This window comes from Taudactylus pleione, unplaced genomic scaffold (genome assembly GCF_031769625.1).
Source record: "Taudactylus pleione unplaced genomic scaffold, aTauple2 ptg001080l, whole genome shotgun sequence".
NCBI classification, from domain to species: domain Eukaryota; kingdom Metazoa; phylum Chordata; class Amphibia; order Anura; family Myobatrachidae; genus Taudactylus; species Taudactylus pleione.
Window position 1 is genome coordinate 440,001 of NW_028285481.1, and position 23,380 is coordinate 463,380.

Here is a 23,380-nt window from a genome sequence, read left to right on the forward strand (position 1 = left end):
TTTTCATAGTGCTACTCAATCATTGCAAGGGGTGACCACCTCTACTTCAAATAGAGGTATGGGTAGAGAAGTTCGGCCTATAACTAGAGGATGTTTTAGGTGTAGGCGTATGGGACATATGTCGTATGAATGTAATCAGAATATTGGTTCTAATGGAAATGTTCCTACAAGAAATGAACAAAACAGATATAGGAGGGAGCACAGAAACGGTCGAGGGAGGTCTGTGACCCCCATCACAGGCTGCCTCAAAATTGATGAATGCGCTATAGGGAATACTTGGAGGAATGGTGCCCTGCTCGAAGGTTTAATGGGACCCACCCCCATTTTGTCTGTTAAAGTCAATGGACACCTATGTACCATCTTATTAGACAGTGGTTCACAGGTGTCAATCATACTTTAATCCTGGTATAATGCAAAATTGTCAGAGATACCCATACAACCTTTAAGAGGTTTGAGTGCAGAAAAATATCCCCATTTGGGCTATATACAAGCGACTTTAGAATTCACAGATGATAATGAAGAAAATTTACAGGTTCCCTTCATTGTGTTAATCTGCCCAGAAATCCCTGGAGGTAGAGATGAGCTGCCTATGATCATTAGGACCAATACTAACATTTATAATATACTTGCATGTGCAGATGGGGGTAGAAGATGAAGATCTTGATGGTGAGGGTAGATTCGCTATGTGTTTCCATGATAGTGACATTCCCACAAAAGATGGTCAAAATGTAATAAGTGAATTAATAAAAAGAGAACAGGTATTTTCTTTGGAGGAGTGGGATTTAGGGAGAGCAAAAGGGGTTGAACATCGGATTAACCTTACTGATGATACCCCATACCAGGAACATTCTCGCCGGATAGCTCCTGCTGATTTTAATGATGTAAGAGTACATTTGAAAGGGCTGCTTGAGAATGAAGTAATTATTGAATCTCATAGCCCTTATGCTTCTCCCGTCGTGGCAGCATTGGAAAAAATGGAGATATACGCATGTTCGTAGATTATTGGACATTAAGGCAGACAACCAAACCCGATCAATATATGGAACCTAGGATTGACAAAGCCTTAGACTGCCTACAAGTAACAATTGGTTATCCATTTTAGATTTATGGAGTGGGTTCTACCAAATACCCAAGAACCCAGAAGACAAAGAGAAAACTACTTCATAGGCCTGCTGGGATTTTTTAAATTACTGATGATTCCCCAGGGTATAAAAGGGGCTCCTGCAACCTTCCAGAGGACCATGGACCAGATAGTGGGGGACATGAATTATCGGGAAGTCATAGTCTACCTAGACAATATCATTGTCCTCAGTAATACACTTAAGGAGCACAATAGACGCTTATTAAAGGTTATAGACAGATTGGAGGAAGGAGGACTGAAACTTTCTCTGGAAAAATGTAGGCTTTGTCAGTCCTCAGTCAAGTACCTGGGTCACATTCTTAGTCGCAATGTTATTGCCACTGATCCCTCCAAGGTGGAGGTAGTGGTAGTGAATAATTGGCCATGCCCTAAGAAATTAAAATATTTACAATTATTTATAGGGTTTTGTGGGTATTATTACCGCTTCATACCCCATTATTCAAAAATTGCTAAGCCCTTAACAGATTTAACTAAGGGATATCCTACTGTGTGAAAAAAAAGAAGGGAAAGGATCAAATCAGGAAAAATGACATTAGCCAATATCATAAAACCAACAAACCATTTGGGAATAGATGGACACCTGAATGTGATAAATCTTTAAATGAGTTAAAAAATTATCTAACAAAGGCACCTGTATTGGCCCATGCTGACCCCACTTTGCCGTACACAGTGCATATAGATGCCTCTCAAGAGGGGATATGGGGAGTATTATACCAAAAACAGCAGTATGAATTGAGGCCTATATCGTTTGTAAGCAGAGAACTATCTAGAAGCGAGAGAAGGTACCCTACACACAAACTAGAGTTCCTTGCTTTAAAATGGTGTCTAACAGAAAAGTTCCACAACTACTTGTATGGGTATCTTTTGATGTACACACAGATAACAATCCGTTGATGTACAAACCACAGCTAGGCTTGATGCCACGGGGCATCGATGGATGTCCGCTCTTGCTCTCTATGATTTCAAACTGTAATACAGGCCAGGAGTCAATAATACAGATGGTGACACACTTTCTAGACTACCAAACCAGTTGGCTGATAAAGGGGAAGATGAGTGGGTGGAAGTGCCAGTTGGGGAAATCAAAGAAATGTGTTGTAAAATAAATATTTAAAATATGAGTGGGTAGGAGCAAATTAGCAGTTTAGGGGCATCTTACAAGGCACTACCTTTGTCATATTGCTGGCTTAGTGTAGTTGAACTTTAAGGAATACCTAAAATGAATCACCAACAATTTCGCCATGAACAAATGCAAGATCCAGATATAGGATATGTTTATTCTTTAATGAATAAAACCACAGTCACTCAAACCTTACAGTAGGTACAAAATCAAAAGACATTCAGATGTTGATAAAGCAAAGGAAGAGTCTATACATAAAAAATTGGGTTTTATATCGGAATGCACTGAGAACAAATGGTAAGGGATAACCCCAAGTTATATTGCCCAAAAGGTATTGGACATTGGTGATTCAGGCATTACACGACTACCATGGACATCTGGGATTTGAGAAGACCTTGGGTTTAATAACCGATTGTGATGAATAGGCCCTCACAAATTATGATATTGTATGATGTGTGATGTTGTCATTTTATATTCTGTATTAAAAATTGTTATTCCGTGTGCAGATCAGGAAGGACTGGGTTTATCAAAAGGTGAAAATAAAGTGGATGGCTTGCAGATAACAAAATAATGTATATCCCTCACAGTGTGAGGTCATGTGTGAACAACTCTCCCTTTGTATGACCCCTGAAGTCAGTGTCCTAGATCATAATCCCAGAACAGATCTCCTGTTACTTCAGTGCTCTACTTCTAAAGACTCTTGTTATGCTACAGAGGCTGAGATAAGGATTATGGTATTTACTATAGGTCTGGAAGGGAGAAGTTGAAGAGTGAGTTATATTGTCACATATCTTTAAAGCAGGGACCCGGTCAGTTTGGCCAGGTAACCCTGTATTGAAAATCTATTGATCTCAAAACCTGCTGACCTTATAGGGAGACCCTGTTAAGTATGAACAAAAAATTAGGGATGTATAATAAAGGAATACTATCCAGCATTCAATGTTCACTCATTGGGAATCAGACGGACGTTCTGCGAGTGCACCAGGATTCTTGTGGATGAAACTCCCCACCCCATCAGCAGTCCTAAGAACTTAATTGTGAGTTATCTTAGGGACTCTGAGTTTTCTCTTTTATTTTTTTTAAATATTTGCATTATAATCTGTTTGTCATTTTATTAATATTTTTGTAACTAAGCCTTGAAAATATTTTTTGGATTAAACACATTTAATCTAGCATATTCTCCGTGATTCTTATTGAAATTGCGTGCCTGGATAGGCCCATGCTACATATTTGTGTGTAATTTGAATGTGATTTATTATTAATCTGGTGGGAGATCGCAGACCTCTGGAGAACCGTCTGCGTGGTGGCAGAAAAACCGTGTATTTTGGTAAGTGACCGTGGTGCGCCGGCGTCACAACCAGCTGATCCAGATTGTTGTATCTGTGAGTTAGCCCGGGTTCATGACACTGATAGGCTCTATTATCTAGGCATGAGAATTGAGATTGAGAAATAGTGTCATTCATGTGGAAATTGCATTGTGTGAAAATCATTGCCAGCTAAAATATCTCCTCTAGCTAACATTCAGATCAATGGTCGGATGGACTTAATATGTATAGATTATCTTACCTTGGAAGTGGAACCCAGGAAGAAATGCAATGTGCTAATAGTGACCGATCACTTTACCCGGTATGCCCAAGCGTATCCACAGTGGCTAATACTTTATGGGACAAATTATTCATCCACTTTGGCTTAATAAATAGGCTGCATTCTGACCAAAGAAGGGATTTTGAAAGCAGGTTAATCAAAGAGCTTTGCACCATTTGTGGCACTACAAAATCCCGAACAACTCCCTATCACCCTCAAGGTGACCCCCAGCCAGAATGGTTTAACCATACATTACTTAATATGTTGGGTACTCTAAACCCATTGGACAAACACAAGTGGAAGCGGTATATAAATAAGTTGGTCCATGCATATAATTGTACGAAGAACAAGGCAACAGGCTTGTCTCCCTATTACTTAATGTTCGGGAGGCTAAACTTCCAATAGACGGGTGTATGGGGATTACTCCAGGAAATAAGACACATGTATCCCATACTAAGTATATTGAGAATCTAAGGGAAGAGCTATGGAGAGCTTATGAACTAGCAAATGAAACAGCTACAAAACCAGGGAAAAAGAATAAAACATATTAATGCCCCGGAAATTTAAGATCGCTCATACAGTAGGTGGAGGGAAGTTCCTTTTGTGGTAGTGGAGAAGTTCCCAGATTTACCTGTCTATAAAATTAAGTCTGAGAATGGGTTAGAAAAAGTACTTACTTTATCACAGACAGCATTTGCTGCCTATCGGAGGAGAGATTAGATTGGACAATTTTGATAGTCAAGATGCATGTGTTTCCCCCAACAGGCTATCACAAGAGGAGCTATTAAACTTGAATACTAATAATTTAGATCACAGTGATTTGGAGGAAGTAGAGGCTGAAAACAATGGATAAGGATACTTTTACAAAGAAAACACACCAATGGAATACTTACCTGAAACCCGACGGGGAGACACATAAGAGAACACAACAGTAAATGAATACTTACCTGAAATCCTACAGGAAGATACACAAGAGAAAATGACAGTAAAGGAATACTTACCAGAGAACCTACGGGAAGAGGCTAGGAATATTCCAGACACAGGTGAGCTGATTAATCTCTCTTGGAAACACAGAGGAGAATCCAGGAGATTTCAACTAATAATATTGCAGAAGTGTTTGACTTAGAAGATATATATATTTATAAATATATATATATATATATATATATATACACACAGAAAACTCAGCACTCACCATTTTTAAATCACTCACAATAATACTTAAATAATGGGGGTTTGGTTCATGGATTGATCAATGTATTTAAGCCTGTAGCCCACATCATGGGACCCTGCAGGTCCTACACTATCTGTCATACTTATGGAAACCTGGTAGCTGCTATCACCACAGGCCTGAAAATGGCGAGTGCAGGTCTGCACCCTGAATCTGGGAGTGGCGAGTGCAGTGGATTTTTGACATATTATATATATATATATATATATATATATATATATATATGTGTGTGGCATGAACATATTGGGAGTAGCTGACTGGCACCTCAATGTATTCATGTATTAAGAGCAATTGGTTATATATTAAATGTTGGAGATGTAATATATATATATATATATATATATACGTTAAAGTATCATTTATTTAAAATATATTATGTATGCAGTATATTTATAGATTGTGAGGGGGTAAGCAGAAGCCACAGTAGAGGCAGAGCATTCATAGATGACAGGGGATTCAAGGACTTGAGGACATTGATGAGGTAGGAGCTCGTGCTGTAAGTGGGATAGAGGGTAGGTCGCACGGCGCTAGACTAGGTGTATATAAGGGCTGCGCTAGCGGTCAGTCTGCAGTTCCCCCTCCACTGATCACATCACTGCTGACCTGCACAGTGTTAGCGCTCAGCGAGGTGTGTGATCGTGGTGCCAGTGTGGGGCTCTGGTGAAAGCAGCAGTGTGTGCTGTCAGCGGCACTGCCGGGCGGTGTGCTGATAGCGGCTGGGCTCTGGAGGAAGAGTGTGTCCGGTGGGTCGCCCCCACTGTAAGAAGCCGGCGCCATCATGTACAGACAGCAGAAGCAGTCACAAGTCAGTTCCTGCTGTCAGCTTATTGGAGGCCGGCCTGCAGCCAATAGGAGCCAGAGATAAAGGAGGCGGGGTGGCTCCAGAGTGAGGGAGATGGCAGCAGTAGCGCTGAGGTGGCAGTGAGTAGTTAATGCCCAGCACCCACACAGACGCCCTCAGTCCCAATACAGAGACAGTATAGGGACAAATATCATATTCCAGGAGTATAGGAATCATCAGGAAACACCTTATTAATAACACTCCTTGCAAGTGACCTGGCAGCATTAGGATATCTGCTCAGATAATTATCTATAAGGAGCATCTAAAGAACGTATAGTAGGAGAATTATATAAGTTATCTCTTATACTATAGCTAGTGATACTTCATATCTACATCAGGCAGAGATAAGTCAGTGACAGGCACTGTGTATAGGAACAGGCACTGTATATAGGAACAGTGTAAGCAGAGCGAGTGAAACTAGGAAGAAGGCTGCATTATAACTAAGTACTGAGGATTGCTTTATCTGGAAGCAGCAGCTAATTGAAGAAACACTGTGTAACAAGCAGAGATGCATTCGGTATGAAAAGCCGGCTGCCGCATGACCGGCAGCTCGATTCCCGGCGGCAGAGCCCGATAAAACAGCAGAGCCCGGCAGCGGAAGCCCAACAGCGCTGAAAATCCTGATCGTCCCTAAGGTAAGTATAAACTATACTAACCAACCCCCCTAACCATAACCCTCCTTAGGGGTGCCTAACCCTAACCTCCCCCCTCTAATTGCCTAACCCTAATCCCCACTTCCCCGCTGCCTAAACCTAAGTCCCCCGGGGGGTGCCTAACCCTAAGTCCCCCCCCGGGGGTGCCTAACCCTAACCCTCCCTGCCCCTAGCCAAACCCTAACCCTCCCAGGGGGGTGCCTAGCCCGAATTCCCTCCCGGTGCCCTAAACCTAACCCTCACCTCCCGTGGCTGTCCGCTCATGGCGCCGGGAAAATGACAGACGTCTAGATTGTAGACGCCTGTCATTTAACCCTAGGCGGAATAGAGGATTCGGAAAATCGGCGGTCCAGATTGCGGGCGCCGGCTTCCTAAACATATCCAGCAGAGATAATTCAAGACCATCGTGACCATCGGGCTTGCGATGAGACCCTTGTGGTAGGGTCTCATGGCCGCAAGCCCCAGAGAGCTTTCGGCTCAAACAGATCCGAAAGATCTCCCACTGACATCACTTGTGATGTCAGTTGGGCTGCCCCCAAACGGTAGGCATTCCCATGGGAACACCTCCATCTGGGCAGCCACCCCACCGACCCGCCCACCAAAGGGGGTGTGCTGTCACAACATTGACAGCACGCACCCTTTGGTGCGAGACCCGAAGCGACGGATTGCCTGTCGATATCCGGGTCTCGCGCATGCGCACGACGGAGCTGGCTCTGTCGTGCTCATGCGCTCTGGGCCACCATCGACCCGGTTGCGAGCGCTCAGCACTTGCGACCGGGTCAGAATCAGGCCCATAGTCCCCTCCAAGGATATAGAGAGCAAAACTTCTGGATGTAGCATATTTAGCAGCAAATGTATACAGCACTTATTAGTAAATAGGCATGTTACTTATCGAGTATGTCAAAGCAGCTATATCAGTCAAAGTAGAAAATGGCAAGATTTATTAATTAAGACTTATTGTCACAGAGCCGAGTGGCATCAGGCTGGAGTGTAGAGCAGATCCCTCCCCCAGTGTAAAAGGAAGGGCGCAGTGTAGCCGGCAGGAACAGATGCCAGTTAACAGTGGGATGCCTGAGACCACTCTCTGAGATTCAGTGTCCATGTGGAATGTTACTGGACCTTCTGTGTAGCCATGGATGGCAAGGTGTGGGTGGACTGGCTGCAGCAGTATTTTGGTCCACTCCGTCCTCTCTTCTTTACACAGAATGCAGGGCATGATGTCATCACACCCGCCGAGTGCGCATGCATTCTGGGAGGAGCACTGCAGTGTGGGTACTGGACTGGTAAGGGGGAAATAGTGTGGAGCTGTGCACCTTGGTCCTGATTTAACTTTTTTGGTGGAGGGGGGAGTGTCACCATGGGTAACAGCACCAGGAGACACCAACCCTAGCGACGTCTCTGCAGGAGGGGAATACTGGGCCTGATTCAGAACCAAACGCTCTGACCAGAGTGCTCGCTCTAAATCATGGCCCTCCTACCTAAAAATGGAGCGGCCTCCTGGCCGTTAGCATAGCTGTGGGTGACCACCCACAGCATATGCGAGCGGCCAAAAAGATGGTCGCGATGGTCAAGACCATTGCGACCATCGGGCTTGCGACGAGACCCTGTGGTAGGGTCTTGCTGCCGCAAGACCAGGAGTGATTTTGGTTCTATCAGAGCCAAAATCACTCCCACTGACATCACTACTGATGTCAGTGGGGCCGGACCCAGATGGTAGGCCTTTCCATGGGAACGCCTCTGTCTGGCAAACACGCCCCCGGCACGCCCACCAAAGGGGGCGTGCTGTCAGTCACCATCGACAGCACGCCCCCTTTGGTGCGAGACCCCAAGTGACGTATTCCTCGTCGCTCGCCGGGTCTCGCGCATGCGCACGACGGAGCTCCCTCCGTCGTGCGCATGCGCATTCGGGCACCATCGACCCGCTTGCGAGCGTCCTTCGCTCGCTAGCGGGTCTGAATCAGGCCTACTATTCACTGCTGTGGCAGAATGAAACCTAATCCTCAAAAATTCTACAGTAGCTAATGAGAATCCAATAATGAAATATGCATACAGCCTTATTCTCTGGCTTTTGTATAACCCCACAAGGAATTGTCTATTGACTTTGTAAGGTTTTATTACTCATCCAGGCACCTGCATAGGTACTTTACATGTACATAACCTTGATGCAGCACGGAATATATTTATAATAACTTATTATACAACTGTGACTATAATTACTTCAAGAAGAAGTCTCATAACAAGGTTAAAAAGTCAATTTTACAATATCTGTAATTTATCAACTGAGCTGGACATAAATATATTGAACTGGAAATATTTATAAACATAGGCCCTGACCAGATCCGTGTGGTAGGGTCTCGTGGCCGCAAGAGAGCTTCTGGTTCTAATAGGGCCAAAAGCTCTCCCACCGACATCACTGGTGATGTCAGTGAGACCGCCCACAAACGGCAGGTGTTCGCATGGGAACGCATCCGTTTGTGAAGCCACTCCCATGCCACGCCGCCAAAACAGTGCGAGCTGTCGATCAAAATCGACAGCCGCCCCCTTTTGGTGCGAGACCCGGAGCGCCCGTCGCTAGTTGGGTATCACGCATGTGCACATCAGAGCCGGCTCTGGCATGCGCATGCGCAGTGGCCTAACATCAACCCACTCGTGAGCGCATAGCGCTCGCGAGCGGTTCTGAATCAGGCCCATAGTTCCTAGGCTTATGTTACCTTTACCTTCGATATTTATAGTGGAAATATAAACATTGTATTTCTTATGTATATTAAATGTAATATATGAGTAAACTACAAGTGAAAGTTCTTTGCCATCACTCTTTATAAAAGAAACTTGAAATAGTTGCTATTGTGTGGTATTTACCTGGAGTGGATATTGTGGAAGTTCCAACACAGCTACATACTATGGAAGAAAAGAACCAGGTGGTAAATATTATGTAAATTAAGAGGTATGGTAATTTGCATATTGAACATTTGCTACACTATACACTCAGTCAGTGGGTTTTCCCAGGCAAGACTTAAATAGCTTGGGTGGTGGCACAGACGTTAACATACATCACTGATATTAAGACATATCCTATAATAAGTAACCCAGTGTCCCAGGTAAGGGAACAGAGGGTAAAGGAGAGTTACACACATATTTTCATTGTGTATTCAGATTAAATAAAAGGACCCTCTTATCACATGCCATGTATAATATGAGGCTTCTCAAACCTGAGTTTTAGATGTTAAAGGTTCTATAGACTAAAAGCAAATTGTAACCATGAAATGCTCCTACATGTAGCTTGGATTGTGTGTGCCACATTCAGTCACTTTATTCCTCATCTAAACTCTCTGTACAGTTCCTCCAACATGGCCCAATCTGTCAGGTACAGAACAATCTACTCCTGGATTTACCACTTACATTAGGATTGCAGTCACCTATGTTGAATCTCCTTCTCATCATTTTATTCATTCAACACAGGTGATTGCAATCATAAAGTCAGTTCAATGTCAGAAGCAGAGCATTGTGTACCGGGTGGAGTAGTCATGTTGGATGGTATATACGTAATGTATATCAGTATAGCGATTAACAGAATGTGACATAATACAGTTACTATGGTGATTACAGTATTTGGGAATAACTGCTCTTCTCTCTATAAGTTTCTGAATCCTACTTTGTTCAGATTTACTTTTATCCATTGTATTAGAAAACAAAGTAATGTACAGTAAGCTACAGCATTATACAAAGTCCTGACTGCTTCCACTTAAAACCCTTCATTGTACAAAGGTCTTGCAGTGGTTTTCCAATTAATTAACATAGCAGGTTTCAAATACTTTTATTTGGGAAACCCATTCAATAGGGATGCCTTCAGGTAAGGCCTTGCGTGCCCTGAAGAGGTGGACCCCTTTTCATTTTGGTTCCCCACTTCCCCAGGAATTCCCAGCCTGGCCAATCTAGAAAGGGATGCTGAATATTATGGCTGGGGGTACCAGCAATATTAGCATATCCCATGACTGTGGCATTACATCTCCACTAGAAAGAAACCAGTGCTGGTTGTTGAAAATAGAAGGGACTCCCTACATCATTTTTACTCCATATTTTCACAACCAGGACTGGCCCCCAAAAGTCCGACGCAGGTTGTCTTAGGGGGGGGACACCAAGCCATTTAAAAAAATATATTCTATTTTTACACTCACAAGCCTGCATGGATCTGAGCAGGCATGTGTGTGTGTGATCCAATCAGTGGCCATTACCATGGTAACGGGCGACTGGTTGGCTGAGAATAACTGTCTCTCAGCCAGCACTTCCTCATTGGCTAAGAGGCAGCTATGCTCAGCCAACCAGTAGCTTGTTACCATTGTAATGGTAGCTAACTGGATTCGGAAACCAGGAAGCTGGGACCTGGATCTACTCCTAAAGTCTACTTGTAAATGGTAAGCTCGGGTGGGTTCAGTTCTGCTTCTGGCTCCAAGCGCCCGGCTCTCAACCAGGCAAGGAAACCAAAGCTGCTTATCTCTAATATAGATCTACCTACAGTTCTACCCAAAACAATGAAGTTTGACTTCATGCATAAAAATTATACAATATTATTTATTGATCAGCAAATTGCCTATTTTACCTGTAAAACATCCAACAACACCATCCATAATCTGACACTTCTCATCCGCCGCACAGACGTTGTCCACACAGATGAGTCCTTCAATCGGGCTACATGTACAAGCGACTTTACAATCGCTGGATAGAACTTTCACATTAGGCTGTTGAAATTAAAGCAGGACAAGCCAGTAAATAGACAGTTGTAATTACATAAAAAGCTCATTAATATTGTATGAGAAAATAAGGTCACTGCAAAAGAAATACAGATTATTCAGTCTATTGTTGTATACAGCAGTGCTTTAGATATATGGTTTTATGACCTTCAAACTAACAGAACAAGTGTAGCTAACCAGCGTTATGAAAGAATTACATAAAGTATCAACAAGGTAAAGACTCCTCTTTGCATTGAATTGTAATTCAGTCTTAAACTACAGTAAATCCTGTGCTTATCCTTCAGGGGAGACCTGGAAAGTTCTTACGGTTTGAGAAACAGTTTATCTTTATTATGCCAGATCTACCTCAAGAGCAGATACACCTACCTGATAGTACTGTCCATCTACGAAGCAGCCACAATTGTTTATATACACACAGTTCTTCCCATCAAACAAGAAGCCATCGTCACACTCACAGCCCTCTGAACAGGTGGTGGGGCATTTGGCTGGATCGGTGATCCCAGCGCACAATGCAGAACAGACATCGGCACAGAGTTTGTACTTGCTATTGGCTGGGCAGGTCATAGCTAGTATGAGAAAATAAAATATTTTTATTTAAATGTAACCTTTAATTAGAGTTAATCCAGCAAACAGGTGATATGACTATATAAACTGTGTTAAGAATTGAAATATAAGTATTAATATATAACTATTATACATGTTTAATGGTTAATATAAATATAATTGTACCACAAATATGTAATACTATTTTTAATTATACATAATTGTTGGCGTGGGCCAGAATTATCCAGAAGGTTCTGGATGCCTAAAACCAGTTAGAGCTAGTTCTGACACTGAGGAGAAGTGACAGTTGGAGAGAGGGGTCAGTTAGAGCTAGTGCTGCTTACTGTGCACACGGGCACTGAGAAGTGACAGTTGGAGAGAGTGGTCAGTTAGAGCTAGTGCTGTTGACAGTACACACTGACACTGAGGAGTGACAGTTGGAGAGAGGGGTCAATTAGAGCTAGTGGTGCTGACTGTGCACACTGAGACTGAGGAGAAGTGACAGTTGGAGAGAGGGGTCGGTTAGAGCTAGTACTGATGACTGTGCACACTGACACTGAGGAGAAGTGACAGTTGGAGAGAGGGGTCGGTTAGAGCTAGTACTGATGACTGTGCACACTGACACTGAGGAGAAGTGACAGTTGTAGAGAGGGGTCAGTTAGAGCTGAGCTGACCTGAGGTAATGAATGAAAGAGGAAGGAGTCCGAGTCAGGTACCTGATGTAAGAGATGGAGTCCATGCTCTCTAAAGTGGACAGCAGATGAGAAGAAGTGATGAGTGATGGCCATAGAGTAGGGGGATCAGAGCAGATTTCTGCCCCCTTTAAGCATAGAGAGCTTACCTACGGTCTGAGGGGAGCAGACAGAGCTGTCAGTAACCACTGGTGCTGACTGGAATATGTCGGGAGAGGTCTGTAATCTCTTCACAGTGACAGCCCTATATTCTCTTCTTACTATACCCACTAACTTATACACGGAAAAGATCCTCTAACATATCATACTATGACATTAATGTGAAGGCAGAACCGTTCCCTGCAGCCCTCCTCAGTGATTAGTGAAATTAGACTGCAGCAACTGTGTATATCTAATACTAGACTGCTTACTACTATTATATCAGGAGCTCTGTGACAGAACACAGCCACACAACCAGGGAGTCAGTCAGCATCAGTCAGAGCCTGGACAGGTGTAAGTCTTCTATAACCTCATTGAGGCATTCACTAAGAACAACAGCCTAAGAAACAGCGTGTGACCTGACATTATGTGACTGAGTTCACCTGTCTCACTCAGGATATATACGGACCATATTCACATAACGTATAATGATATAATATACCCCTCCAACTACATCTGAAGCTTAATTTGTACATCACATCTGCTATATCTAACTAAGAAGTAATACTATTCAGTGGAGTATATTCCCATGTGCAATCATCACCTGCAGGGACATAACAAAACTTTTATTTCATCCAGCCCTGATAAGTCCATATATATATATATATATATATATATATATATATATATATAGTTTCCAAGTAGGACCGGCACTCGTAGAAACAAAGTTAATGTAGCCTCCATGCCTTCCTTGTATTTGGTATGTCGCTTATGTATGCTTGAAAAAGGGCTGTATATGCACTGAAACGTCGGAATAAATTTATCTTTTTTCATCTCAAGACCTTCAGTGCCGCCTACCATTTCTTTCTATATATATATATATATATATATATATATATATATATATATATATATATATATATATATGTGCAAATACTGTATATACATCAACTTTCTTCACCCAGTGATTGTTATTCTAACCAACTTCAACTTCTCATTGTGGCACATGTAATGCGAAAGTAAAGGAGGATCAATAAGTTCTATGGGTATCTAACCCAAGAGTTTGTGCACAGTTTATAATGTATGTATATATATATATATATATATATATATATATATATATATATATATATATATTTATATTATAGTAAAGGGGTACCTTTGGTGTGCTCTAAATTTGGATATTAAATGAATAGGAGAAATCTCCACCACTTAGGGGGATTTATTGCAATATTAGCTATTGGTTAAACACAACATTCTAGTTACTCTTCAAATCACCATTTGTTTATGTTTGGAATATTATTCATATTTACTTCAATCCATTTGTAAGTGTAGATATGTGCTTGTGGTTTAATGTTACATTGTGTAACTAATGTGACATTATTTTTGTGTGATTAATTCATTATATTATTGTGAATCCTTAGTATAACCATCTCTCATAGGATCTGCATTTACTAAAATGTTCCAGCCTAATAAAGTCTGTATTCTTTTGTGCCAGATATTTGTCATCAGTAATTTGTCTATGTTTGGTAAAAGGGGGTAACCTTTCTCAAACACTCTCTCTCTCACAAATAGGGGTTCTCCCAAGCCAGCCCCTGGTAGCTAGCTATCGTATATACAAGGCTTGGGTGGAAGCACTATAGAATTAGCCCGAAAGCATACCAGATGTACAGATAGCCTAAATACCCTAATTCAATAGTAAAGTAGGGTTACATAACAATCAAGGAAATATGTCAACAACTTTAGAAAATAAAATTATTGGACCCACACATGTTACATGTAGTCCATAGGCTACAGCGGCTAATGCCATCTTCAGATAGAATAAGCTGCAGAGGCCAATTTCTGAAATGCATCACTATCACGACCAGGGCTGTGTGTGCTTGGGGGCAGTGGATATTACCTGTCCAAATGCTATGGCGGGGACCCACAGGTGGAGGTGCAGGCACATGGAGATCTGCGCTGCATGCCAGGGGCTTCCAGAGACATACTGTCCTGAATGCATGTGGTGAGTCTGGGTCAGGTTTGGCAGCGCTGCATTGCAACATGGGAGCTGCCATCTTGGATTTCAGCATGTGACACATTCCAGCCAATCCAGGCAGAGCATTCCAGGAGTCCTAGCAACTAATCCGGCACTTCCTCTGGGTATTTAAGAGCCGATCTGCAGTCCTTTCATTGCCAGTGCAACGTTATTCCCAGCTCTTGCAGGGTTCTAGTTCTATATGCTCCTTTGCTGTATTTACAGTCCAGTTTGCCATTACGACTCTGCTTGCTTCAGGATCCAGCTACCATCATTATACCTCCGTGTGCAGCAATGCTACTCCTGGCTCTCGCTCCCAGTTGGGATCCCTGCTAAACTCCACGACATCAACATCCGCTCTGGTTATCTGGTTATTGATATCGCCCTACCAATCTCCCTAGTTCGCACACATCCGAGCAGGGGATGGATGAGCCAATGCAGATTAATAGGGCCAATTTATCCACCGAGAAGCAGAAAAGATATTGCCGCAAAAATCTGTGCATGTATTGCAGAGAGACTGGTCATCTGGTGGCTTCCTGTCCTCATCGTCTGGGAAACTCCCACTCCTAACTGGCATTGGAGACACCAGGTTAGGAGCCATGTCTTGGTCTCCATCAATGAAAGAATCTACCTTTCCCTTTCCCTGGAACTTACACAGGGTTCTAAAACTGTGTTTTCTTTCCTAGACTCAGGGGCAGTGGAGAACTTCATTACCTCTGAACTCATCCTCCAACTACAGATACCCATCACGACTCTCGACCACTGCATCACTGTATTGGTGGTTGATGGCAGCCAAATCCGTAATGGGACTGTGACTTCCACAACTAAACATGTACGAGTCCGGATAGGGGCTCTCCATACCGAACTTGTCCAGTTCCTAGTTATTCCTAAAGCCTCACATGGGATTATCTTGGGATACCCCTGGTTATGTAGACATAACCCCAAAATTGATTGGGACTCTAAGCAAATACTGTCTTGGGGTGAAGATTGTCGTGTCTCATGTTTACCCTGTGTCAAAACAGTAAAAAAGTTACAAATGTCTGAGAACCCACAAATTCCTTTTCAGTATGTTTTGTTTAATGATGTGATCTATAAAGCTGGAGCAGATTCTTTACCTCTGAACCGGGACTGGAACTGTCCTATTGAACTGATGCCGGGCAAAACTCCTCCTACGGGTCACACATATCCTCTGTCCCTGCCTGAAACTAAGGCCATGTCCAAATATATTCGGCAGTATCTAAAAAATGGTTTCATCAGACCTTCTACTTCACCAGCTGGTGCAGGATTCTTCTTTGTGGCCAAGAAAGATGGAGGCCTCCAACCCTGTATAGACTATCAAGGGTTAAACAATATCACATTGAAAAATCATTACCCTCTGCCTCTTATTACAGAATTATTCGACAGAACATAGGGGGCTACAGTGTTTACAAACTGGACTTGAGAGGGGCAAACAATCTCATCAGGATTTGTTCAGGGGACAAATGGAAGACCACGTTCAATACCAGGGATGGACATTTCGAGTATGATTTATCAAGGGCTTTTCCACCTTGGTGGTACCAATATCTGCATTGACCCGTGAAGGAGCTACCCCCTCTCAGTGGCCACCCGAAGCCAAAACAGCTTTCCAACTACTAAAGCAAGCTTTCATCATTGCGCCCATTCTAAGACAACCCAATGTGGGGAAGCCTGTTTTGCTGGAGGTGGACGCCTCTTCCAAAGCAGTAGGAGTGGTACTTTCTCAGAGATTTGAGGATAGCAAAAAACATCCCTGTGGGTATTATTCTAAGAAATTGTCATCTGCAGAAAAGAACTACCCTATTGGGGAGAAGGAATTGTTAGCAGTTAAGCTTGCTTTTGAAGAGTGGCAATATTTACTTGAAGTCACCAAGTACCCCACTGTGTACACTGATCACAAGAATTTACTCTTTTTGAAGAATATTCAATGCATCAGTCCTCGCTTAGCCCGATGGGCAATTTTCTTCTCCCATTTTGAATTCAATCTAATATTTCGCCCAGGATCACAGAATTTAATAGCTGACGCGCTGTCAACTGTTATGGTCTTTCTCTTACGAGCATTCTTTTGGAGATCTTGTAGTAGCACCTGTCCTAGAGACCAAAGTATTTGCTGCTACCAATATCCAGCCACCTCCGGGGAAGATCTATATAGTTCCAGACCTAAGGAAGCAACTTGTAAATTTTCCAGTCAAGCCAGCACCTAAAAAACCCTAGAATTCCTCCAATGATCCTATTGGTGGCCTACCATGAGAACCAAAGTCTCAGAGTTCATTGCCTACTGCATCCAGTGTACTCCGCACAAGACTTCTTGACAAGCACCAGTGGGAGAGCTCAGACCCCTTTCCAACCCAACTCGTCCTTGGTCCCACTTGTCCATGGATTTTGTGACTGACCTGCCCATCTCAAAAGGCTACACCACCATTTGGGTGCTGATAGACTGTTTCTCAAAGATGGTACATTATATACCTCTCAAGAAATTGCCTTCTGCCCCTGAATTGGCTCAACTCTTCATTTCCCATATTTTTCATCTACACGGATTACCAACTGAAATTATGTCTGACTGCGGAGTCCAGTTTGTGCCAAAGTAATGGAGAACTTTATGTTCAGCCCTGCAGGTCAAGTTAAAATTCTCCACAGCTTATCATCCCCAAACTAATGGAAACACAGAAAGAGTGTACCAGAAGTGAACCTTGAGACATTCTTGAGGATCTACATGTCTTCCTCTCAAGACAATTGGGCAGATTCCTTAACATGGGCAGAGTTTGCACATAACAGCCCATATCACTCTTCTACTGGACAAACTCCATTCCTCGTGGTCTATGGCTACCATCCCAGGGTGCCAGAGTTCAAAAGTCTGCCAGCCTTTGATGTACCAGCAGTGACTGCTTCTTAATAAAACTTTTCCTGAATTTGGTACCGGATTCATTCTTTGCTGTTAAAAACGTCCCATCGATATAAATTAGGGATGGATAGGAAGAGGAGAGTTGCTCCTAGTATGAAAGCAGGAGATCAGAAATGGCTCTCCACCTATAACCTATGTTTAAGGATTCCCTCCATGAAGTTTGCCCCCCGCTTCATCCGCCCATTTATCATCATGGAGACATTTAATCCTGTAGTTTACAAGCTAAGGCTACCTACTTACCTCAAAGTTCCAAACTCCTTCCACGTATCTTTACTAAAGCTTCTTGTTCTTAACCGATTCTTACAAGTCCTGCCACCATCTCCCAAAGTCCAATCTGAGAAAGAGGTTGAATTCGAGGTTAAGCAGATCTTGGATTCTCCATTCTGTTATGGGCAACTTCAGTACCTGCTGAACTGGAAGGGTTATGGCCCAGAAGAGAGATGTTGGGTGAAAGAAGGAGATGTCAGTGCACCTCGTCACATTAAAAAATGTCATTCTGAAAACCCAGAGAAACCCAAGAGGTGCGCAGAGGTCACCAATAAAGGAGGGTGCACTGTCACGACCAGGGCTGTGTGTGCTCAGGGGAAGCGGACCTTACCTGTCTGGATGCTATGGTGGGGTCCTGCTGGTGGAGGTGCGGGCACTTGGAGATCAGCACTGCATGCCAGGGGGTTCCGGAGACATATTGTCCTGAATGCTTGCGGTGAGTCTGGGTCAGGTTTGGCAGCGCAACATGGGAGCTGCCATCTTGGATTTCAGCATGTGACACATTCCAGCCAATCCAGGCAGAGCATTCTGGGAGTCCTAGCAACCAAGCCTGCACTTCCTCCGAGTATTTAAGGGCTGACCTGCAGTCCATTCTTTGCCAGTGCAAAGTTATTCCCAGCTCTTGCTGGGTGCTAGTTCTCTGTGCTCCTTTGCTGTGTTTCAAGTCCAGTTAGCCATGACGACTCTGCTTGCTTCAGGATCCAGCTACCATCATTATACCTCCGTGTGCAGCAGTGCTGCTCCTGGCTCTTGCTCCAAGTTGGGATCCCTGCTAAAGTCCACAACATCAACGTCCCCTCCAGCTATCCGGTTACCTCTAGTTGGTACCCACGTGCCTTTCTGGGTAACGGTCATCTGAGACACTCACTATCTAATGGGCCACTCAAGAGAACATCCTTCCAGTATCAGAAGACTTTTCTTAAAACCACTCCGGGTCCAAGTCCACAACCATCCATGATAATCACATTCCGGAAGTTGATAAATTTGGCAGCATCACTTCCCCCATAGAAACGAATGGGAGCTGTGGCTATCGATGGGAATGATGGGATTGCAGTAGCTATCTGAGATATCTACTGCGGTCCCTCTGTCATACATCTGGAGGAAGACTTAATATTTGCGGTTAACCCTCGAAAATTGGTGTTTTAGGGGATTAAACCGCAAATATACAATGATAAATAAATAATAATGATAATCACAATAGCGCTTTATGTGTACACTATAGAATGTATGATTATAGAAAGTTACTCTTGTGCAGCTACAAAGCAAACACTCTACACTGTCCATCAGCAATGTGTGCAACTTAGGCCCATAGTATCATTAATAGGACAAACGCCTATATTACATACACCAGCAGTAACATACACAACACGTATGCCATAATCACAGTATAGATGTAAGTAGACTATATAGGCCAGATCACAGCTTGAAAAAGGCCACAATGGTGGGTGAAACGCGTTGTCATTGCGCTGCAATCCAGACACTGGGGATCTTGCCGCATATCCAGCCACCCACAATCACATCCAAGTCCGGATCACAAATTACACCTGGGGACTAGGTGGACGGTGCTGGGCTGTATGGGACTTGTGCTAGAAAGGTTACGTAACTACAGACCTGATCTGATTTGAGTGGTCAGAGGTCCGGTGTAATCTTACTCTGTGTGTCCATTTGACTGCAAGCGGCTTTTCTCACTCCCCACATGTGTGTGGCTAATACACACTTATTTCTGTACATCTGTCAGCGGAAGCCCCATTCATTCACCATCTAACAATAGCACTACTACATACTGTGTCCGTCAATGCTGAAAGACTCCTACAGCTAGGAAAATTCCTTTTTAACCAGACACTCTAATTTGCCATTGTGTATCAGGGGGAGTGTATGAATCTGGTAATTCAGGCTCCTTCCATGGGAAGCAGTCAGGAAGCCGACGGACATAATCCCGACCACTGGCTTCCTGACTAATCGAAGCAAGGCACTAATGACAGGCGTCGAAATCCCGACACCTGTCATTAGATTTACGCTAGGAGCCCGACACCCGGATTAGCAATCGAAGGTAATCCGGGCACAGACAGACGCGGGGGGGGGGGGAGCATTAGGTTATGGGCTCCCGAGGGGGTGCCTAACCCTAAATCCCCTAACCTAATGCTTCTAACATAGGTTAGGCTAAGGGAAGGGGGGGTTAGGATTAGGCACTTGAGGGGGAGGTTAGGGTTAGGGGGTAGATCATACTGATTCCCATTCCAAACCCCTCATGGCAACAAAGTATCCTGTGAATATATCAGAAAATCAGCTGAGTGGAGCACATATACCACAATATATTCACCAGGTTACAGTAACTACATATTTTATACATTTGTTCAGAGTCTGATCAGCTCTTTTTTTTATGAAATTCTATGCTTGTGTAAATTAATTATTTTGATTATCCTCTTGTGGTTTATTGTCCCTTTGTGTGCAATTATTGCATATCGCTATCGATAGTTAATTGTATGAGCTGATATTATGTTTGTGATTAAGAACGTGATATAGGTATTTTTTAAATTCATGTATTTATTTTTATCTCATTTCTTGTCATTGTTTTTTTTTCTATATGTTTCTTTTTCATATTAATACATCTACTTATTTAAACATTATTGCTATAGTTCATATCTGTGAAGGTATATCAGCGCAGTAAAGAATCTCCTTTTTTAATTTCTATGGGCCTGATGTCAAAGTCAGTGAATTCTTGCCACTGCGCATGCGTCCAAAGCACAAACATGTTGCACAATGCATGCGTAGCACGGTGGGTACACAGAGCGCACTTGTGATTGAGACACACGGAATCTAATCACGGTAATGTACTAGGTATTACCAGACGATGACTAGGAGGTGGTTATTCAAGCTTGAAAATAGTCTGTCTCATGATGTGGAAGTTGCTGAGTACATATATGCTTATTCTCTCACATAGGAGATGAATAATCTGCCCCTGTCATAGGGTTTGGTGCAAGATTCAGTGGTGCAGCCGATGGTCGTGTCAAAAGGTGCACTAAGCAGTAATACGGCAACTAAAGATACTCATAATGGACTTCACAGTCTTTCTAAAATGAGATCCTTACCTGGACATCAGGGGGGAAGGGTTGATATCAGCAATAAAATATAGTCACATACACATGGCTGTACACCAGGGAAGGTCTGATACTGGCATTAGCATATAGTCATATACACACGCTGTACACCAGGAGAAGGGCTGATACCAGCATTAGAATATAGTCACAGACACACAGCTGTACACCAGGGGAAGGGCTGATACCAGCATTAGTATATAGTCACATACACAGCTGTACACCAGGGGAAGGGCTGATACCAGCATTAGTATATAGTCACAGACACACAGCTGTACACCAGGGGAAGGGCTGATACCAGCATTAGCATATAGTCAGAGATACACGGCTGTACACCAGGGGAGGGGCTGATACCAGCATTAGTATATAGTCACAGACACACAGCTGTACACCAGGGGAAGGGCTGATACCAGCATTAGCATATAGTCACAGACACACGGCTGTACACCAGGGGAGGGGCTGACACCAGCATTAGCATATAGTCACATACACAGCTGTACACCAGGGGAAGGGCTGATACCAGCATTAGCATATAGTCACAGACACACAGCTGTACACCAGGGGAAGGGCTGATACCAGCATTAGCATATAGTCAGAGACACACGGCTGTACACCAGGGGAATGTCTGATACCAGCATTATTATATAGTCAGAGACACATGGCTGTACACCAGGGGAAGGGCTGATACCAGCATTAGTATATAGTCAGAGACACATGGCTGTACACCGGGGGAAGGACTGATACCAGCATTAGGATATAGTCAGAGACACACGGCTGTACACCGGGGGAAGGGCTGATAGCAGCATTAGCATATAGTCAGAGACACACAGCTGTACACCAGGGGAAGGGCTGATACCAGCATTAGCATATAGTCAGAGACACACGGCTGTACACCAGGGGAAGGATAGTCACAGACACACGGCTGTACACCGGGGGAAAAACTGATACCAGCATTAGGATATAGTCAGAGACACACGGCTGTACACCGGGGGAAGGGCTGATACCAGCATTAGCATATAGTCATAGACACACGGCTGTACACCAGGGGAAGGGGAGTGGTATGAAATACAGCCAGAGGCAGCCCGACAGGAGCAGAGTGCGACACAGCGGAAGCCCGACAGCGCTGGAAATCCCGATCGTGGAGAGGTGAGTATTTACTAACCTAACCTAACCCCCCTAACCCTAACCCTCCTTAGGGGTGCCTAACCCTAAATTCCCCCCCAAGTGCATAACCCTAATCCCCCCTCTAAGTGCCTAACCCTAACCACCCCCTTCCCCGCTGCCTAAACCTAAGTCCCCCGGGGGGGTGCCTAACCCTAACCCTCCCTCCCCCTAGCCTAACCCTAACCCTCCCGGGGGGGTGCCTAACCCTAAGTCCACCCCGGGAGCCCTAAACCTAACCCTCCCCCCCCGCGGCTGTCTGCTCGCGGCGCCCGGCAACACTATGATCGTCATGCCGGGCGCCGGTCTCCCGGCATCGGGGAAATGCGGGCGTCTACAACTAGACGCCCGGCATTTCACCCTTGCCGGGATAAGACAGTGGGGAAGCCAGCTGCCGGTATATAGGCAGTCGGCTTCCCGATTGCCTCCCAGGGGAAGGGCTGATACCAGCATTAGTATAAAGTCACAGACACACGGCTGTACACCAGGGGAAGGGCTGATACCAGCAATAGCATATAGTCACATACACACAGCTGTACACCAGGGGAAGGGCTGATACCAGTATTAGCATATAGTTACAGACACATGGCTGTATACCTGGTGAAGGGCTGATACCAGCATTAGCATATAGTCACAGACACATTTATGTACATCAGGTGGAGGGCGGATACCAGCATTAGCATATAGTCAAAGACACATGGCTGTACACCAGGGGAAGGGCTGATACCAGCATTAGCATAGAGTCACAGACACTCGGCTGTACACCGGGGGAAATGCTGATACCAGCATTAGCATATAGTCACAGACACACGGCTGTACAACAGGGGAAGGGCTGATACCAGCATTAGCATATAGTCACAGACACTCGGCTGTACACCGGAAGAAGGGCTGATACCAGCATTAGCATATAGTCACAGACACACGGCTGTACACCAGGGGAAGGGCTGATACCAGCATTAGCATATAGTCACAGACACTCGGCTGTACACCGGGTGAAGGGCTGATACCAGCATTAGCATATAGTCACAGACACACGGCAGTACACAAGGGGAAGGGCTGATATCAGCATTAGCATATAGTCACAGACACACGGCTGTACACCAGGAGAAGAGCTGATACCAGCATTAGCATTTAGTCACAGAAATATAGCTTTACACAGGGGAAGGGCTGAAATCAGCATTAGCATATAGTCACAGACACATGGCTGTACACCAGGGAAGGGCTGATACCAGCTT

At 44.0% G+C, this 23,380-nt stretch overlaps 1 pseudogene; it reads right to left on the bottom strand.

Annotated features, from left to right (window-relative positions):
• LOC148453844 (IgGFc-binding protein-like) overlaps positions 1 to 23,380 on the bottom strand; it is a 270,224-nt pseudogene that overhangs the window by 220,988 nt on the left and 25,856 nt on the right.